Source organism: Giraffa tippelskirchi, chromosome 1, assembly GCF_054371585.1.
Source record: "Giraffa tippelskirchi isolate mGirTip1 chromosome 1, T2T-mGirTip1v1.2.pri, whole genome shotgun sequence".
Lineage (NCBI taxonomy): Eukaryota > Metazoa > Chordata > Mammalia > Artiodactyla > Giraffidae > Giraffa > Giraffa tippelskirchi.
Genome location: NC_137275.1, coordinates 173492049 through 173507379, shown reverse-complemented (window position 1 = coordinate 173507379; position 15331 = coordinate 173492049). Strand labels below are relative to the sequence as shown.

At 37.0% G+C, this 15331-nt stretch overlaps 1 long non-coding RNA gene across 5 annotated transcripts in view; it reads right to left on the bottom strand.

Annotated features, from left to right (window-relative positions):
- Positions 1–15331, bottom strand: part of LOC145512531 (uncharacterized) — a 1082988-nt gene that overhangs the window by 77584 nt on the left and 990073 nt on the right. The window lies entirely within an intron of this gene.

The window sequence follows — 15331 nt, the reverse complement described above, 5'->3', positions numbered from 1 at the left end:
GGTTATCCGTCGGGATGGAGAAGGCAATGGCACCCCACTCCAGTACCCTTGCCTGGAAAATCCCATGGATGGAGGAGCCTGGTAGGCTGCAGTCCTTGGGGTCGCTAAGAGTCGGACACGACTCAGCGACTTCACTTTCACTTTTCCCTTTCATGCACTGAAGAAGGAAATGGCAACCCACTCCAGTGTTCTTGCCTGGAGAATCCCAGGGATGGTGGAGCCTGGTGGGCTGCCATCAATGGGGTCGCACAGAGTCGGACACGACTGAGGTGACTTAGCAGCAGTAGCAACAGCAGTATCCATTGGGAAACTGAATACATACTGGGTATTGAGAAGTCAAGGATGGAGAGGAAGACTATTGGTCAAATCTTAACTAAACATGGGATGTGGCTATGAGTTTTGTAAATGACTTTGAAAGAAGAGAAGTGGGTGTTACAGTCAGATGACATGAAGTGCAAAGGAACAAGATTTTTAAGTGAGGGTGGAAGAATAACATTTGAGAAGTTGCCTTTCTATGTCTATGTCTATGTTTTTCTATGTCTGAGCTTATTTAGCACAATTTCTGGCATATAGTAGGTGTCAATCAATGCTTGTGGAAGTGAATTAAGAAGGAGTAAAAAGGTAGAAGAAACCTCAAGTTATCTGAGTAGACAAAAGAAAGTCATAATGGAGGAAAGACCAAAATCAGTGGTAGAGTAAATTAGAGAACAGATAAAAGGACAATTCATTTGTTAATAATTTCCTCCTGATTCTGGTTTATTGCATTTTAGGGCTTTCTGAAGAGAGATTAGAGAGTGCAAAGGTATTCCTTTCACATCACGGCAAATCTTGGCAAGGAACAGGTCTTATCAGCGTCTTCTAAACCTGGGGCCTAATCTTATTAAGGACACAACAACTAGCACACACAGCATCAGGCACTGTTTGGAGTGCTTTACACTTTTAACCCATTTAAAATCTCCTTGGGAATGCTCTGAAGCCATTCAGCTCAGAAACTGATGTGGCAAAATCAAGGAAAATGCATTTTCCTGTGCATATGAGGGCTTTAGCTCTTCTCAAACATGACACATGGGATGTTGTTAAGTGAAACACACTCTCAGACTAAAATTGTGATAGAAAGTTTAGACAAATAAAAAAACCCACACTACACTTCAAGTAGCTTCTCACAAAGGTTCTTGCATGGACAGCAGAGGAGAGGTGGGGTGGGGGGATATTTTCAATCACTTCCTGGTGATTTATATGGCCACTTCTTTTAGGTTTACTCCAGAAAACTGAGATGTAAATGAGTAAGATAGACATCACTTTAGGAATGCCTTTGTAGTTTGTCAGATTCATAACAAACAAATGAACTATTTACAAATGTTGGTACTTTAGCTTTTATTAGAAATGTCATCCTTAAAGCTATTATGAAAGTGAAAGTCGCTCGGTCATGTCCAACTCTTTATGACCCCACAGACTATACAGTCCATAGAATTCTCCAGGCCAGAATACTGGAGTGGGTAGCCTTTCCCTTCTCCAGGGCATCATCCCAACCCAGGGATCAAACCCAGGTCTCCCACATTGCAGGCGGATTCTTTACCAGCTGAGTCACAAGGGAAGGCCAAGAATACTGGAGTGGTAGCCTATCCCTTCTTCAGTGGATCTCCCTGACTCAGGAATTGAACCTGGGTTTCCTGCATTGCAGGCAGATTCTTTACTAACTGAGGTATCAGGGAAACCCTGATAAAGCTACTATATGATCCAGCAATCCCACACCTGGGCATATATCCAAAAAAGATGACAACCCTAATTTGAAAAGATACACACACCCCATGTTCACAGAAGCACCATTTACAATAGTCAAGATATGGAAGCAACCTGAGTATCCACTGACAGATGAATGGATAAAGAAGATGTTGTACTTATATACAATGGAATATTATTCAGCCATGCAGCAAAATGGATGGACCTAGAGATTATCATGGGCTTATCATACTAAGTGAAGTAAGCCAGAGAAAGACAAATCTCATATGATATTACTTATGTGTGGGACCTAAAAATGATAGAAATGAACTTATTTATAAAACAGAAATAGATTCACAGACATAGAAAACAATCTTATGGTTCCCAAAGAAGAAGAGTGGGAAGTGATAAATTAGGAGTTTGGGATTAGGAGTTTAGGACACACCACTATATATAACATAGATAACCAACAAGGGAACTATATTCAGTATCTTACAAAAACCTAAAATGAAAAAAATATGAAAAATGTATCTATATAATATATATAACTGAATCACTTTGTTGTACATCTGAAACTAAATCATCTATATGTCAATTAAAGTTGTTTTTGTCTTTTTTTTTTTAAAGAAACAACACTCCTGCATAGTTACCTTCTCTCCCTCAACCAATGGAACTCATCCATGCATCTGTCACTTGTTGGGGTCATGTTAAGAACACCTGCCTTAAATCATCAATGCACAATCCTTCCTTTTGCACGTACCTTTTCTGACCTTTTTTACTCAAAGGATAGGAATAAAGCAGGTGTATGAAAACACTCTCCTCATGTTTTTTGAGGCATTCAGCTACAGCACTCTCACTCTTGTTCACTCTTCATAAAAATAATTAAATATATGGCAGATGAAGATAATAGGTGGCAGGCTTCATGAAAAATTAAACCTTCTTGTTCATTTTCCTGTGAAAATAAACACTTCCACTGTACCACTGTCAGACTCCAGAACCTACCCTGTTTTCAGTGTTCTGCTGCTTTCTCAGACATCTTTGCACTAGCCATAAAGTCTATCAGTCTCTTTCTTAACATTAGGTTAAGAAATGGTGGGGTTGTATGGGGTACAAGTGGTGTGGTACAAGTGGTGGGGAGCAGAGCGAAGAATGGGGGTTTGAGGCATAATACTCATAAAATGCCTTCCTTACTCTCTGCCTCTGATGGGCACTGTGTGTACAGCTTCTCTTCATGCTATGTCCTCTCCAATCAGGATGCTGGGCAGGCTGATTCTTCCCTCTCCTTTGTCTTAATCAAACAGTGAGTCAAATGGGCATGTTAATGTAAACATGGGTCTTCTTAATTCATTTCAGTACTAGAAGTGTCTCCTGGCAACATATGGTCCTGGCGCCCTGATGGATTGGGAAAAAACCAATGTTTATAAACCATTTCTTTTCTCTAGACTTGCATAATGGAGTAGAAATTTTCTGTTATTGGTTCAGACAGTAGACAGCCCTTCCTTCTTTAGCCTTTCAAATGGTTTGCATTTAGGAATGGAAATTTCCTCCAAGACTAGGACTGGAAACTGAGTTTTTCTCTTCCTTTCTTCCTTCGTTTTCTTTCTTTTTTTTTCTCCTTTCTTCTTTTTGTTCCTTCCTTCCTTCCCTTTTTTTTCATAGAAGTGTAATCATCCTTTTCAAGAAAATATGGGACATGTAAATATATTTAGTTGATCCAAACTGGACAGCTCTAGTTAAAGTTGAGGTGAGGGGCATGAAAGCAACTCAGTAGCAACGCCAGTCTCTTCCTTTCCCAATTGACACTGATCAATCAACATTGAACAGCAGCTTGAGAGCTCTCTTTAGGCTATTTTTATAACATGAACAACATTCCAGTAATAGCAGAGTTGTCTTGCTAGAGTCCTTTGCGCCCATCTTCCTCTTAGCAGCCCCTGAAGATACCTCCTCACTTTTAGAATGTAAAAGTTGTGCCTGAGAGTAGATTTGGGAACAAGATGATTCAGATATCTCTTCTACAAAAGTCTGAAAATCATTGAAATTGTATCATTGTTTTAGGGAAATATGACCCAGAAACTTATGAATATAATGACCCAGAGAAAAGAAATGAATTTTTTTGTTTTACATACATATTTATTGTGTCAACTATGTGTTTATCATTGTATCAGAAATTCCTGGTACAATAATAAACATATCAAAACCATATGATCATCTCAATAGATGCAGAAAAAACTTTTGTTAAAATTTAGCATCTATTTATGATAAAAACTCTCCAGAAAGTGGGCATAGAGGGAACATACCTCAACATAATAAAGGCCATGTATGACAAAACCACAACTGATGTTATACTCAATGGTGAAAAGCTTTCCTTTAAGGTCAAGAACAAGACAAAGATATCCACTCTTGCCACTTTTATTCAATATAGTTTTGGAAGTCCTAGCCATGACAATCAGAGAAGAAAAAGAAATAAAAGGAATTCAAATTGGAAAAGAAGTAAAACTGTCACTGTTTGTAGATGACATGATACTATACACAAAAAATCCTAAAGATGCTACCAGAAAACTACTAGAGCCCAACAATGAATACAATAAAATCACAGGATACAAAATTAATACACAGAAGTATGTTGCATTTCTATACACTAATGACAAAAGATCAGAAAGGGAAATTAAGGAAGCAATCTCACTTACCATTACATCAAAAGGAATAAAATACCTGGGAATAAACCTATCTAAGGAGGCAAAAGACATGTATATAGAAAACTATAAGACACTCATGAAAGAAATTGAAGATGACACAAACAAATGAAAGATATGCCATATTCTTTGGATTAAAAGAATCAATAATGCAAAATGACTATACTACCCAAGGCAATCTACAGATTCAATGCAATACCTATCAAACTAACAATGGCATTTTTTGCATAACTAGAACCAAAAATTTTACAATTTGTTTGGAAACATGAAAGACCTCAAGTAGTCAAAGTAGTCTTGAGAAAGGAAAACAGAGCTGGAGGAATCAGGCTTCCTCACTTCAGATACTACAAAGCTACAGTCATCAAAACAGTACGGCACTAACACAAAAACAAAAATATTAATCAATGGAACAGAACAAAAAGCCCAGAGATAAACCTATGCACCTATGGTCATCTGATCTATGACAAATAAGGCAAGAATACACAATGGAGAAAAAACAATCTCTTCAGAAAGTGGTGCTTGGAAAACTGGACATTTATAGGTAAAAGAATGAAATTAGAACATTCTCTAACACCACACACAAAAATAAACTCAAAATGGACCAAAATGTAAGACTGGACACTATAAAACTCTTAGAGGAAAGCATAAGCAGAACACTCTGTCATAAATCACAGCAATATTGTTTTTGATCTGTCTCCTAGAGAATGGAAATAAAAACAAAAAATTTTAAATGAGACCTAATTAAAGGAAATCGTATACAAAATGATTAGATAACCTATGGCATGGGGGAAAATATTTGCAAATGATGCAACCATTAAGAAATTAATATCCAAAATATAGCTGGTTCAAGATGGTGGAATAGAAGGTGGTGTGCTTATCTCCTGCAAGAGCACCAAAATCACAACTAGCTGTGGAACAACCATTGACAGGAGGATGCTGGAATCTACCAAAAAAAGATACCCCATGTCCATGTGGGTGACCCACAAACTGGAGAACAATAATGCCAAAGAAGTTCTTCCACTGTTGTGAAGTCTCAGAACCCCACATCATGCTTCCTAGTCTGGGAAACTGACAAAGGGATTGAGAATTCCCAGGGAATCTCACCTTGCAGCCCAGTGGGATTTGGTTACAAGATTTCCAAGGACTGGAGAAAACAGATCCCAGACTTGGAGAACACAAAAAACCTTGCCAAAACTCAGAGGGAAAGAGCAGTGACTCCACAGGAAACTGAACCAAAACTACCTGCTAGGTTGGAGGGCCTCTTGTGGAGGCATGTGTCAGCAGTGGCTCACCGCAAGGATGGGGGGACTGGCAACAGCTGTCTGGGAAGGTCCCCTTTGTTAACCTGACCATAGAGCTGGGTCTTCTCAAGCCAAAAACAGCAGATAATTGGATTAAAGCTTTACTGAGCAAGGCCCTGCTCACCAGAGCAAGACCCAGTTTTTCCCACCACTAGTCTCTCCCATCAGAAAGCTTACACAAGCCTTTTAGCCTATTCCATCAGAGGGCAGACAGAAGAAGCAAGAACCATACTCCTACAGTGACTAAAACCACATTGCAGAAAGTTAATTAGCATGCAAAAGCAGAAAGCTATGTCCCAGATGAAGGAACAAGATAAAAACCCAGAAAAACAACTAAGGTGGGGATAGGCAACCTTCCAGAAAAAGAATTCAGAATAATAATAATGAATATGATTCAAGATCTCAGAAAAAGAACGGAGGCAAAGATTGAGAAGAGGCAAGAATATTTGCCAAAGACCTACAAGAACTAAAGAACAAACATACAGAGATGAATAATACAGTAGAAGGAATCCATAGCAGAATAACTGAGGCAGAAACGTGGGTAAGTGACCTGGAGGACAGAATAGTAGAAATAATTGCCACAGAACAGAATACATAAAAAGAATGAAAAGAAATGAAGACAGTCTAAGAGACCTCTGGGACAGTATTAAATGCACCAACATTCCCATTATAGGGGTCCCAGAAGAAGAAGAGAGAAAGGACCTGAGAAAATATTTGAAGAGATAATAGCTGAAAACTTCCTGAACATGGGAAAGTAAATAGTCAACTAAGTCCAGGAAACCCAGGGAGTCCCAGGCAGGAAAACCCAAGGAGGAACACACCAAGACACATAGTAATCAAACTGACAAAAATTAAAGACGGAGATAAAATGTTAAAAGGAACAAGGGCAAAAGGACAAATAACATACAAGGAGACTCCCATCAGGCTATCAGCTGATTTCACAACAGAAACTCCACAAGCCAGAAGGGAATGGCATGACATGTTTAAAATGATTAAAGGCAAGAAGCTACAACCAAGAAAACTCTACCTAGCAAAACTCTTCTTCAGATTTGATGGAGAAACCAAAAGCTTTCCAGACAAGCAAAAGTTAAGAGAATTCAGCATCACCAAACCAGCTTTACAACAAATACTAAAGGAAATTCTCTTTGCAGAAAACAAGAGAAGGAAAAGCCCTACCTACAGAAAATAAACCAAAACAATTAAGAAAACAGTAATAGGATCATACATATCAATAATTACATTAAATGTAAATAGATTAAATGCACCAATCAAAAGACATACACTGGCTGAGCAGATGAAAACATGTGCATGCAATGAAGGAAACTATAAGCAAGGTGAAAAGACAGACTTCAGAATGGGAAAAAATAATAGCAAATGAAGCAACTGACAAAGAATTAATCTCAAAAATATACAAGCAGCTCATGCAGCTCAATTCCAGAAAAATAAACAACCAAATCAAAAAATGGGCCAAAGAACTAAACAGACATTTTTCCATAGAAGACATACAGATGGCTAACAAACACATGAAAAGATGCTCATTATCAGAGAAATGCAAATCAAAACCACAAAGAGGTGCCATCTCATGCCAGTCAGAATGGCTGCTATCAAAAAATCTACAAATAATAAATGATGGAGAGGGTGCGGAGAAAAGGGAACACTCTTACATTGTAGGTGGGAATGCAAACTAGTACAGCCACTATGGAGAACAGTGTGGAGATTCCTTAAAAAACTGGAAATAGAACTGCCATACAACCCAGCAATCCCACTGCTGGGCATACACACCAAGGAAACCAGAATTGAAAGAGACATGTGTACCCTAATGTTCATCACAGCACTGTTTATAATAGCCAGGACATGGAAGCAACCGAGATGTCCATTGGCAGACGAATGGATAAGAAAGCTCTGATACATATACACAATGGAATATTACTCAGCTATTAAAAAGAATGCATTTGAGTCAGTTCTAATGAGGTGGATGAAACTGGAGCCTATTATACAGAGTGAAGTAAGTCAGAAAGAAAAACACCAATATAGTATATAAAGGCATATATATGGAATTTAGGAAGATGGTAATGATGACCCTATATGCGAGACAGCAAAAGAGACACAGATGTAAAGAACAGACTTTTGGCCTCTGTGGGAGAAGGCGAGGGTGGGATGATTTGAGAGAATAGCATTGAAACATGTATATCACAATATGTGAAATAGATCGCCAGTTCAGGATCGATGCATGAGACAGGGTGCTCAGGGCTGGTGCACTGGGACGACCCTGAGGGATGGGATGGGGAGGGAGGTGGGAGAGGTTTCGAGATGGGGAACACATGTACACCCATGGCTGATTCATGTGAATGTATGGCAAAAACCACTACAATATTGTAAAGTAATTAGCCTCCAATTAAAATAAATTTACAAAAAAAAGAAAACATGTACATGTATGCACTTCCACTTACCGCATCACTCTGCTTAACCCCCCAAATTGTATGTGATTATTTTATATTGTTAGGTTCATTATGTTCCCTTTATGGCTTGCAATTATATTTATCTTTTGCTTTTTGTGTGGTTGGTTATTGATTGTGAAAACTGATAAACATCTTTTATTATTGTTATTATGTAACTATTACTCACTTAATACCATTGTATCATGATTGGTCAACAGAAAAATAATAGAACTCTATTTCACCAAAACTAGGATCTAACAGAAAAACCTGTAATCACTTTTAAAAATCCAGATGCATATCAGAATTATCTTGGAATTTTTTGAAAATACAAATGCCCAGGTGTTGCTTTTTTTTTTTTGACCAGAGTTCCAGATATGTTTCTAATGAGCAGCCATTTTTAAAAACAATTGGGCTATATGAGAATCTTTTATTTTTATCTAGTTTGTTTCACTTTTTCTATTTCATATTCAGTGTTTCCATTTCATTTAGTTTATGTTTTCCAATCTCTCCATCTCTTTTTATTTTGATGTCCTTTATTAAGCCTTTATCAAGTGTGGTAGGAAAGTTTTTCTACATATATATAAATAATATGTATAATATATATATTTAGAAAACTTACAAATTTTTGCCGAGCTAAAAAATTTATGACATTTTGATTCCACTTGTTTGACTTAGAAATTAGATTTCTAATTTTAAAAAAAAGATATGTAACAAGCAAGAAAGGTTTACTGTATAGCAAAGGGAACTAGAGTCAATATCTTATAATAGCCTATAATGGAAAATAACTTCAAAAATAACATGTGCATATGTATAACTGAATCACATACACAAAAAAGAATTCTACTTTCTGAAATTTAGTAATGTTTATCTTTTTGCCAGTTTTTCTAAATGTCCTATGGACATCTAATAACAACGTACAAGCTACAGAATTTTAAATATATTTGTGTAGGATATGATTAATACAAATTAAATATAAATCTACTATGTTTAAATTATTAATGACATCATTCAAGATGCTCCTATTCTTATTTTTTCTGCACTTGGTAAAATATTCTCAGATAAATGTTAATATGTTTCACTATGATTACATATTTTTTCTTTTCCCTTATATTTCTTCAGATTTTTGCAGATTTATATCTTTGTTTCTTTGTTGTTCAAGTGCCTAATGGTTTATGATGTCTATCTTCTTCGTGAATTAGACCTTTTATCATTAAAAATATTCACCTTTGTTTCATTTTTTGAAAAGAACATGCAGCAATAAAAGAGAATAATTACTAAATGCAAAAAAAATCCAAATATATAAACAGCTCATACAGCTCAATATAGAAAACAAACAAATCAATCAAAGAATGGGCAGGAGATTGAAACAGATACTTCTCCGAAGCAGACATACAGGTGGCTAAAAGGCCTAAGAAAAGAGGCTCAACATTACTAATTATTAGAGAAGTGCAAATCAAAACTACAGAGGAGGTATCACTTCACATGGGTCAGAATGGCCATCATCAAAAAAATCTACAAATAATAAATGTTGGAGAGGGTGTGAGAAAAAGGAACCTTCTTACACTGTTGGTAGGAATGTAAACTGGTACAGCCACTATGGAGAGCAGTATGAGAGTTCGTTAAAAAACTGAAAATAGAGCTCCCATACAATCCAGCAATACCACTCCTCAGCATATACACAGAAAAGATAAAAATTCTAATTAAAAAAAGATACAGGCAGCCTAGTGTTCATTGCAACACTATTTACAATAGCCAAGACATAGAAGCAACTTAAATATCTATCAGCCGATGAATAAAGTTGAATAGATAAAGAGTTTGAGTAAGCTCCGGGAATTGGTGATGGACAGGGAAGCCTGGCGTGCTGCAGTCCATGGGGTCGGCAGAGTCAGACACAACTGGGTGACTGAACTGAACTGAGATAAAGATACATATTCAGTTCAGTTCAGTTCAGTCGCTCAGTCATGCCCGACTCTTAGTGACCCCATGAACTGCAGCACGCCAGGCCTCCCTGTCCATCACCAACTCCCGGAGTTTACCCAAACTCATGTCCATGGAGTCGGTGATGCCATCCAACCATCTCATCCTCTGTCATCCCCTTCTCCTTCTCCCCCCAATCCTTCCCAGCATCAGGGTCTTTTCAAATGAGTCAGCTCTTCGCATCAGGTGGCCAAAGTATTGGAATTTCAGCTTCAGCATCAGTCCTTCCAATGAACACCCAGGACTGATCTTCTCTAGGATGGACTGGTTGAATCTACTTGCAGTCCAAGGGACTCTCAAGAGTCTTCTCCAACACCACAGACATTAAAACACAACACCCACACATAAAAAAGAAACAATGCCATTTGCAGCAACATGGATGAACCTAGAGATTATCATACTAAGTGAAGTAAGTCAGAAAAAGATAAATATGATATTGCTTATATGCAGAATCTAACAAAAATGATACAAATGAATTTATATATGAAACAGAGATAAATCTGCAGACCCAAAAAAACAAATTTACAATTACCAAAGGGGAAAGGGTCTGGGGAGGGAAAAATTAGCAGTTTGGGATTAACGTTAACATATTACTATATATAAAAATAGATAACCAACAAAGACCTACTGTATAGCACAGGGAATTATATTCAATATTTTGTAATAATCTATAATGGAAAAGAATCTGAAAAAAAATATATATATGTATATATAACTGAATCACTTTGCAGTACACCTGAAATTAAAACAACATTGTAAGTCAACTATACTTTAGTTAAAAAAATTATTTTTGATGATAACATAAGACAATTCTCTTGTCTTAGCAAACTTGTTGTATGATATCAGCGTTGTCAGCTATAGTCACCATGTTATACATTAGCTCTCAGACCTTATTAATCTCATAACTGAAAGTTTGTACTTTTTACCAATCGCTCTCTATTTCCCCCACCGTCCAGCCTCTGGCAACTACATTTTTTTTACTCTCTTTGTGATTTTTAATTTTTTTTTTTTGATTCCACATAAAAGTAGTAATACCATGCAGTATTTACTTTGCTGTCTCCCTTATTTTATTTAGCATAGTGCTTTCTAAGGCTATCCATATTGTCACAATGGCAGGATTTCTTTTCTATGGCTGGATAATATTCCATTTAATATATATATATACACCACATCTTTATCTATTCACCTGTTGATGAAAACTTAGGTGGTTTCCACATCTTAGCTCTTGTGGATAATGCTGCAGTGAACATGAGAGTACAGATATCTCTTTTATACTCTGCTTTCATTTTCTTTGGATACATACTCAAGAGTAGGATCACTAGATTCTTTGGTCTAACTGCACTGATGATATTAATAGGAGCCTGGGTTTTCCTCACTGAGTGCAAAGCTCAGGAATGGACTGTATATATAATTGCATCTCTGCTTCAGCAAGATTTGTTAGAGAGTTTTGCTGCTCATACACATTATATCCACTTCACAGAAATGTGGTGTGAATTTGTAATATAGCTGCAGATGCCCATGAAGGAGAGGTAGATGAAGGTTGTTACTAACATTTGGTTTTTCTCCATTTTCACAGTGGAACTCTAGATTAAAGGATACACATAACCACAACCAGTATAACTGCATTTGATAATTTATTTACGGTTTATGCATATATAACCATTATTTTTCTTCCTACTTCTCCTCCTTCTTTTAGGGGGGGATTGTGGGATTGTGGCAATCTATCTGAACATGTAGGTTTGTGCCTGATATTGACAAAAAGATATTGAAATTGTGTCTTGGTCATTACACGTAAGATAGATGTCAGATTTCTCAGGAAGTGTTTTCTCCTATTCTCAAGGAGAAATAGAAGGTTGACTAACAGATTCATTTCTACATAACACTGGCTGTAAGGTTAACTCTTATCTCTGTTTCTTTTCACTGATCACCATAGAGTATGTTTTTGTCATCAACCCACAAATCAATCAACAAATCACACAAATCCACAATATATCTTTGTGGAATTTTGTCCCCTAACATTTTTTATATAAAGGCATTCACTGAGGACTTCCCTGGAGGTCCAGTGGTTAAGACTACACTTCGATTTCAGGGGGCAGGGGTTTGATCTCTGGTCGGGGGACTAGGATCCCACATGCCATGCCATGTGGCCAAAGAGAAAAAGGCATTCATTTCCTCCCCCAACATCTCTCTTCTCTTCTTCATATTTTTAAATAGCAAATTATCAAACTGCAGTGAACTATTGTGTTTTCAGGTACATATGGAGACCCACATTTATGCAGCATGAAGGGTAATTTAGTTACATTAACATTTCTTCTTATAGCATCCATTGTAGACCTTTTTCATCTCTGTACCTCTATTGCCAAGATGAAACTTTATTTAATACTCTGGAAATAGATAAATAATAGAACAGGCTTTTCAAAAAATCTTCAAAATTCTTTAACACAATATGGATTGGAAAAGTTTGGAGAGGTGGAATAGGAAGTGAGAAACCCCAATAGATAATAACTGTGGCTTTTTCAGATAGAACACATAATTTATAACATCACTCTCTTCACCATAAAAAACTAGATGCTATCATGAGATGAGCTCAAAAATGTACAAACAGAATGAAAGTTCACAAGGAAAATGCATATGTGAAAATTATTTAGTGTGTCGAGAGATAGTTTAATTATGGTCTATCATACTTTATTAAAGCCTTTATCTAGGGATATGGATGTGGAATTTCTTTCCTGAGTTTCTGTTTACTTCAATCGCCTGAATGGAAAGCATGGGATGTAATATTTTATGTCTTTATTCCATACCTAGTGGATTTATTCTTATGTTTTGCCAACTACTAGTTAAAATAACATTATTGGAATAATAATGTAGGGCCTGCGGCAGCTGGTCTGGGATGTCCATCTCTGGTTCAATTGAGTCCTTTAAACATTTCTGGGTTGATGGTCAATTCTATCATTATGCATTGAGACCTACTATGAGGAATAGCTGGAACTGGAAAGCTATTAAGAATAAGATCAGATTTCTGTCATCAGGAAACCTATAATTAAACATGCAAAACGAATACAAGTCAAGATGCAACTTAGCTTAGTAATGGAAGCATAAGAAACAGTACAGTGAAAACACTGGGGAGGAAATTAATGAAGATGGGAAAAGCATTTTTTGGTTTACTTGAAATATCTTAATAATGCTTGATCTTTCTCTAATTTCATAAGCTGCTGAGAGAAACTGGGTTTGTCCTATAGCCTAAAATTATCATACAGATTTTCCCTTCAAGGTGGAAAACACCACTGATTTTGACTTGGAAGGGGAGAAGTTAGGCTAGGAAACAGGAATCTTTAGCTAGAGGTCTTTTTGTTAGCTTAAAGACATTTTTTTTTTGTTGTTGTTCCTCTTTAGGCTTCAGGAAAAAATGATTTTGAACAGGATAGCCCAAACCAGGGTTGGTGGGTGTAAGACAGGGGACTGGGTGAGTCCCTCCAGCTGCGCCTTGCTGGCTACTCCTACATCGGTCCTGTCAGCTAGAAGCAAGGAGTTGCTTCAGAAGCATGACCAAACTCTCGCATTTCCAGCAGACCAGATTCTGTTTCTTCATAGCACAACTAATTTGGAAAATCTGACAATTATTCAAACTGCATTTTCAGTATGGGCTGAGATGATGGAAACTGTATTTATCTTAACAAAACTGCAACTGCATTTCAAATTCTACCTTGTGTGGAGGCTCTTTCAATACACATCTAAACAAATAAAGGAATTGGGAGATTTGAGTTTTCCTTTTTTCCCCTTTTCTTTTGATATCCCCTACCAAGGCCTTTTCTTGTTAATTTTGTCAGCTAGTTGCTACTTAAAGCTGACTTCCACAGAGATGTGTGTATTTGCAGGTCGGCTTCATCAAACATTTATTGTTCAATACTGTGACAGCTGGTAGCAGGCATACATACTCTTTCCTTGTTTGGTTTTCTGATAAAGCCTGTCAAGTACTGGTTGACTATAACTGAATTTGTCACCCTCTCAGCAAGGTTATACCTTTTCTGACTATGAAATAAAACAATAAAACAACATTTCTAACCCCTCTCTGCCACCCCCTCCCAATTTGACAAGCAAATAGATGAAGAGTAGATTTTCACCAGACTAACACCAACAGAGTTCATTGTGGATGAAAAATTCTCACATATCTAAAAACCTAAGGCCACTTTTGTGAGAGCACTTGCTCAGGAGATGATGGAAGATGTAGTGAAAGTCACAGAACAAGAGTACCCGGCTTGTGCTCAGTTCAAACTAAGCATCTGAAATCCGTCAACTCAGGCAACATGTCATCTTAACCAGATGCCTGGTGCCCTGCAGGGCCTTCTACATGGAATTTTTCAACTTTTCAAACTAGTTTATTGGTGTGGTAAGGTCAGGTGCCCAAAGGAAAACTGATAAAATTATCTCCTACAGGAGTGCAGCTTCTAAAGACGAGAGCATGCGCTGAAGTTGGAGTTTGAGTTTCACTTTTATCTTTTAATTAATTTTTAAATTGAAGTATAGTTGATTTACAATGTTGTGTTAGGCAGAAAAAAACCTCAAGTTTTATATTGGAGTTTTGGCTTCCCTATATGGTGATAATTGCAACCTTCTCCAAAGCTAAAAGCTGAACAAATGGGAAACTCACTCTGTGCAGTTCCCTTCTTTCAAGGGTTGACTTTCTTTAGAATCTGTATTCTTGTTTACTCTTCAGTGCATTCAGGTAGGTGAATTCTATAGTATGACCAGGTTATAGTTTTTATCTGGGAAGGGGGATAGTTGGGTGTCAATCTGGGAAGAATTTAGTTGTGCTCAAAGCAGAACTTGCCACTCTTATTACTCACTCTGACATATTTATTTTACCAAGGGCTTTATGGGTCAACATTCTGTATACTGGAAAGTATTTTACCCGATATTGACCTAAATTGTCAAAATATCTTAACATAGTCATTTTCGTCCGGTTGCTTTTAAATGTCTCCTTTTATTCTGGCTACTCAGTGTCTCCAACAGTGTAATAGAAATGAGTGAAAATATAAATAACACTGTATAAAGTGTTTCACATGATCTTTCTCAAAAACTGTAATTTTCCCCACATAAAATATAAGTTTAGAGATTAGATGAGAAAAAAAGAGTTGAAAACATCTGCCTTCTCTTGTAGCAAATTCTTTGTGGTTGTCGATTCAACAACCATTCTGCATATCAA